Source organism: Triticum aestivum, unplaced genomic scaffold (assembly GCF_018294505.1).
Source record: "Triticum aestivum cultivar Chinese Spring unplaced genomic scaffold, IWGSC CS RefSeq v2.1 scaffold90003, whole genome shotgun sequence".
NCBI lineage: Eukaryota > Viridiplantae > Streptophyta > Magnoliopsida > Poales > Poaceae > Triticum > Triticum aestivum.
Genome location: NW_025226010.1, coordinates 5,011 through 11,702, shown reverse-complemented (window position 1 = coordinate 11,702; position 6,692 = coordinate 5,011). Strand labels below are relative to the sequence as shown.

The 6,692-nt window shown below is 48.7% G+C and overlaps 1 pseudogene; it reads left to right on the top strand.

The window, feature by feature from the left end:
• Nucleotides 1-1,054: 1,054 nt before the first annotated feature.
• Nucleotides 1,055-6,692, top strand: part of LOC123172439 (vacuolar-processing enzyme beta-isozyme 1-like) — a 7,347-nt pseudogene continuing 1,709 nt past the window's right edge.

The window sequence follows — 6,692 nt, the reverse complement described above, 5'->3', positions numbered from 1 at the left end:
TATGCAGTAACGGGCCGGCCCAGTACGGGGTGCTGCAGGCGCCCGTTTGCAGAATACACGTTAACAGGCGCCTGCAGCGCCAAATAGGATTTGCCTTTGACTCATTCTGCGTCAGAAAGACGTCTGTTCGCATAGGAATCGCGCGACTGGGCCGACCCATTTGGATTGACCTCGCGAGAGAGGTCGGGTGACAGATGCATAAAAAGAAAGAGTTGAATATTATCAGATCGTATTGTGTGTCGTGATGGTTATACTATTGAACATCAATCCAACAGGTCTGTGGTTCGAGTCGCAACGATGGCTCCCTTCTTTCTTGCGGAATAGAGTACACAGTAACGGGCCGGCCCAGTACGGGGTGCTGTAGGCGCCCCTTTGCAGAATACACGTTAACGGGCGCCTGCAGCGCCAAATAGGATTTGCTTTTGACGCATTTTGTGTCAAAAAGACGTCCGTTCGCATAGGAATCAAGCGACTGGGCCGGCCGATTTGGATTGACCTCGCGCGAGAGGTCGGGCGGCAAATGCATAAAAAGAAAAAGGCGAGCCGCCTGGGATTCAAACTGTGGACCTCCACTTTATTCACCCGACAAGCTAGCCACCGCACCGACTAAAGCTTTTATGACATACCTGTGGGGTGAATACAAATGAACTGAAAACCGAAATACATGCATATTTTTTCTACAGTATATATTTTCACGGCAGCCGATTTCAAAGAGTTTATTCATCCCATCATGCCTGGCGTTGTGTCGTGGAATGAAAGAGGGTCTTGAGCAATTGGGTTAGGGAAGTGTGGGTTTTTTTCACCCGATGCAACGCACGGGCGTTTGCGCTAGTCTCTCCCTAATAATAAAGCACGGATTGGGTCTCCGGGTTCACCGTCGTGGCGTTTTTATAAGAAGGTCCCTATAGTTTTGGAATTCAACCCGCAGTACAGATCGAATCGAACCGGTACGAAGGGAAAAAACGCAGCCAAGCTCTGCCTCGTGGCCCTCCGCTCCGCCCCACCCACCTCCTGCCGCGCCCCGCACGCCGCCGACCGCCGGCCGCCTCCTGCCCCGCCTCACCGCTCGCCGTCGGCCACCTCCTGCCTCCTAATCCCATCTCCTCCTCACATGCTGCTATCTTCGCCGTTCACGGCTCCCCTCCACCTAATGGTCGTGACCTCGCGGGAGGAAGAGGATGGGAGGGTGCGGCGATGGCGTCCGGCTCCCGACCACCTATTGTGCTCGACGGCAAGGAAGGCAGGGCGCAGGGTCCTTCGGCGTGCGGTGGCGCATGGGATGGCGCAAGTGGCTAAGCGCGTGGATCTAGGAGGGGTCCAGATCCGGTGGAGGACGGGGTGACCGGCAGCGGCGCCTGGAACTCCGGGGTGGCGAACTTGCATCCTGAGAGAGCAAAGAGTGATTTGAGAGAGATGTAGAGAGAGCACGGGAGGGAAGGAGAAAGGAAGAGGAGTAGGCGTGGCGGTAGTTGGTTCTCCGGTGGCGCTGGATCGGGGCACAGACGCAGAGGTCCTGCTCGGGGATGCGAAGATCCAGAGAGGCACTCGGGCGTGAGGCTGCTCGGTGAGGCTGCGAGCATGGGGATGAACTGGGAATCTAGCCTCCTTCCTCTCCCAGTCGTTCAGGAAGCAGGATGGCCACCTCTGCTAGACGCCCTTCCCTGGTTAACGACGGGCCAATGTGGGCTGACACGGTGGCGCCCTTCCGTTCTGGCAGTACCGTAGTAGGACGATGGCGGTCAAGGTCAACGCCCTGCTCGACGCCCCCATCCCCTCGCTGGTTCAGCTCAAAGGCCACCTTCCTCCGCCTCCGGCAGTCCAGCTCATCCAATCAGGCCGGTCCGCTCCTCAGCGAGGCGGCTCCTTCAGTCCGCAGCACACCACGCTCAAGCCTCCACCACCTCGACTCCTCAAGGTGTAAGCTTTGTTTTTTGATTATACAGAAGATGCAATATTCTTCTGCTGCCATGTAAGTAGCACTTACAGTTACAGTAGACAAGGAGCTTGGCTTTGGATTATGGACTAGCTAAAAAATATTTCAAACAAATTATTCACTCAGCAGCATCTCAAATAGTACATAGTATTTTGATCTTGTCGATACACATATATTGTTCTTCCTGTATGATGCCCCTGTAAATAGATTATGCTTACAGTACATAACTCAGTTTTACTTTTAGTTTCACTACTTGATGGTTATGAGAATAACAACCGCAGATAGAGTAAATAATCTTTCTTCTTTGCTAGATGAATAGCTTCATTATGGGTTGTATTGTCCGAGGTAAATTGGTACTACCTACTGTAGGAAAATTCCAGATCCATTATGAGGCGAGTGGCAAAGCCGGAGGGGCTAAGGTATTTTCGACATGGGTGCTTGAAGGCGTGCCGTAGACCAGGAGGATCTCCTGGTGGAGCTTGGCAGAAGCGAGACACTTGGATGTAACTTCAGTACAGCACTGCACTATAATTGCAATTTTGGCAGATCATATATATTGAAGCATGTGAAAGCAGCAGTATCTTTGAGGGATTAATGCCACAAGATCTTCATATTTATGTTACAACAGCAGCAAATGCGGAAGAAAGTAGCTGGGGAGCATACTGCCCTGGGATGGAAACACCACCTCTTCCTGAATATGTGACCAGCTTGGGCGACGCATACATTGTTTCTTGGATGGAAGACAGGTAAAGCATCAGCTGTAATATTTATGCTCTGTATGTTGTCTTGCTATTCTGAACCATGGGATCCTACTATGCAATGAAACTCACAATCTACCGAAGGAAACCATCAAGCAACAGTACAAAGGCTAAAACGAGAACGACACCCCCAAATGACTCCAGTATCGGTTCTCATGTCATGGAGTATGGTGAAAGACATTCAGTAAAATCCCAGATATATTTCTTGCCTAGCTCATCTTCTCGGTTACTACTAATTTTCATGCGTTTTGTTTTGCCAAATTTGTCTGCTAACATTGTATCTTCTCACTTTCAGTATGAGCAGTCAAATGTTGGGTCAGAGGAGAAGCACAGGGCTCTCAGGGAGGTCAAAGAAACTGTGTTACACAGGAAGCATCTTGACAGCAGTATTGATTTCATCGGGAAGCTTGTCTTTGGATTTGAGAAGGGGCCTTCAGTGATTGAGGCTACTAAAGGCCCTGGCCAGCCATTAGTAGACGATTGGGATTGTCTGAAGACGATGGTGAGTGTAACAATTCCTTGTTTACAATCCCATAAATATGCAACACCCTGCGGTACTCTTTCTGTTTCCAGTTGAGCTTAAGTTTACTATGTACTGATGCCAACCACTACTATCATGTAACACCCTCAATGCGGCTATATCTCCCACGTGTCGAAGCACGACTTAGAGGCATAATCGCATTGAAAGCAATGTCGCAAGTGAGGTAATCTTCACACAACCCATGTAATACATAAGGGAAAGAGATACATAGTTGGCTTACAATCGCCACTTCACACAATTACATGAATAAAGCATTACATCATCCAGATACAATCAAGGTCCGACTACGGAACCAAAATAAAAGAAGAACCCCAAATGCGACAAAGGTCCCCGATCGACCCCAACTGGGCTCCACTACTGATCAACTAACACGAAACAACATAAAGGACAAGATCTTCATCGAGCTCCTCCTGAGCTTGGTTGCGTCAACTGCACAAACTCATCGGCACCTGCAAACTGGTTTTGGAAGTAACTGTGAGCCATAGGGACTCAGCAATCTCGCACCCGCGAGATCAAGACTATTTAAGCTTATAGGAAGGCTGGGGTAATAAGGTGGAGCTGCAGCAAGCGACTAGCATATATGGTGGCTAACATACGCAAATGAGAGCGAGAAGAGAAGGCAAAGCACGGTCGATAAAGGTATGATCAAGAAGTGATCCTGGACTACCTACGTCAAGCATAACTCCAACACCGTGTTCACTTCCCGGACTCCGCCGGAAAGAGACCATCACGGTTACACACGCGGTTGATGTATTTTAATTAAGGTCAACTTCGGGTTTTCTACAACCGGACGTTAACAAATTCCCATCTGCCCATAACCGCGGGCACGGCTTTCGAAAGATATTACCCTGCAGGGGTGTCCCAACTTAGCCCATCACAAGCTCTCACGGTCAACGAAGGAATAGACCTCCACCCGAGACACTCCGATCAGACTCGGTATCCCGGTACAACAAGACATTTCGACAGGGTAAAACTAAACCAGCAACACCGCCCGAATGTGCCGACAAATCCCGATAGGAGCTGCACATATCTCTTTCTCAGGGCACACTCAGATTGTCTTAGGTGCGGGTAGGCCAACCCAGAGTTGCCCCTGGTGGCCACCGGCAGCTGACAGGTTGGACCAACACTCAGAGGAGCACTGGCCCGGGGGGGTAAAATAATGATGACCCTTGAGTCCGCGAAACCCAAGGGAAAAAGAGGCTAGGAGGCGAATGGTAAAACCAATGTTGGGCATTGCTGGAAGAGCTTTACTTAAGGCGAACTGTCAAGGGGTTCCCATTATAGCCCAACCGCGTAAGGGACGCAAAATCCGGGAACATAACACCGATATGACGGGAACTAGGGCGGCAAGAGTGGAACAAAACACCGGGCATAAGGCCGAGCCTTCCACCCTTTACCAAGTATATAGATGCATTAATTAAGCAAGATATATTGTGATATCCCAACAAATAAACATGTTCCAACAAGGAACAACATCTCCATGTTCCAACAAGGAACAAACTTCAATCTTCACCTGCAACTAACAACGCTATAAGAGGGGCTGAGCAAAGCGGTAACATAGCCAATCAACGGTTTGCTAGGACATGGTGGGTTAGAGGTTTGACATGGCAATTGGGAGGCTGACAAGCAAAAGGTAGGCATCGTAGCAGTGGCAAAGCAAAAGAGCGAGCAAACTAGCATAGCAAAGATAGTAGTGATTTCGAGGGTATGATCATCTTGCCTGCACAGTTGTCAGAGTTGGCTGGATCCTCACAAGCAAACTCAACGGGCTCCTCGGTAGCGAACTCGTCTCCCGGCTCTACCCAAGACAAACAAGCAACAAGGATACAATCAACCACGTGCAAGACCAAGCAATATGATGAAATGATGATATGCTATGCCGGATGCGATGCGGGATGCAAAATGCGAGATATGACAGGAAATGCATGAACCTGGCCTTAACTTGGAATTCCAAGGGTGCCACTGGATAGAGGGGATGAAATCGATTGAAAACGATATAAAGATCATTGGAATCGGAGCCACGGTTTGGAAATGGCAAGCGTTTTAAGATACGACACCGGTCTGCGATTTACAGCAAGTAGGCATCTAAATGCAACGAAATGAACATGCTACAGCCACCAAACATGAAAACAAAATACATGGCAGTGATGTACACAAGATGTTTGACAAAACACTAGCACTGAGCCATAGGCAAATTCATCCATTAAGAGGTTCAAACAAGCATGGCTAAAACGCAAATGCAAAACAGATTTCCAGACTTAGTGAAATTAACACTAGTCTGAAATTTCAGATCACGATGCTCTCTTCGGAGCAGCAAAACAACATGATATAAAACCTGAACATGACAAGTAAGAACATGGCATGGAGCTACTCAACAAGCTTAACAAAACACCCAAAGTGACCTGGGGCCAAAAGGGTTCACAAAATACTCTACCGAGCTCACGAACATAGCTCGAACACAATCAGTTTTCAGACTTAGTGAAAACTGAGACACGCTGAAATATAACTCACGAAGGCATGTAAACGAGCTCGATGCACTCACTACGGTGCAAGTCATGGCAAGGAAAGCATATAATCAGCAAGAAGGCACAAAGTGCTAGCTACACATGGCAAGAACAAAGGCATAGCATGCATGGAACACTAACGGTAGCATCGGCAAAATCGCAAACAAGTTGATGATCCGCCCAGATTAACAACGAAGCAAAAGTTGAGCTTGATTGAGTCAACCTAGAGCACTCCACATATGTAAACAAAGACATGGATGGATAGAGCATAACATAAATATCAAAACTCCCTTACTGATCATCCTCAAAAGAGGCACGGATCACTAGGAAACAAGCTGGACATATAGCATCATGAACTAAAATATCCCAGACTTAGTGAAAATCACTAAGTCTCTGAAATCAGCAATCTCAGGTACCTCTCTTCGCAAGCTTGCACAAGACAACACACACATCCTAAAAATGCATGGGTGGCGCCTCTAGAAAGAAGGCAAAATGCTTAACAATTCATCCCAAAGGGGCACAGGCATATCATGCACGAATTAAACATGGCAAAAATGACAAAAGTGCATGATGAACTAACGGATCTGCAATTTAACTCACGAAGCCTCCTTCTAACAGCATTTGGGCATCAAGATGACCTCAAATGCAAATGATGCAATGGAATGAAATGATGTACATGTCGAGGCGAAGATTTTGATATATCATATGCCCAAAACGGAGCTACGATTGCGGAGATGCAAGCAGTCAAACATTGCTCGAAAATTAGGGTTTCGGGAAGAGAAAATCAACCGAAATATCCCAGATCCAGATCTGGATCGGGCACGGATACCGAGGCGGCGGCGGTACTGTTCACCGGCGACGACGGGGAAGGAGGCAGCGGCCGGCGACGAGGGGACCGGAGGGCGGGGCGGCGGCCGGCTGGCGACGAGACGGCGGCGGTGCCGTAGGGCGGCGCC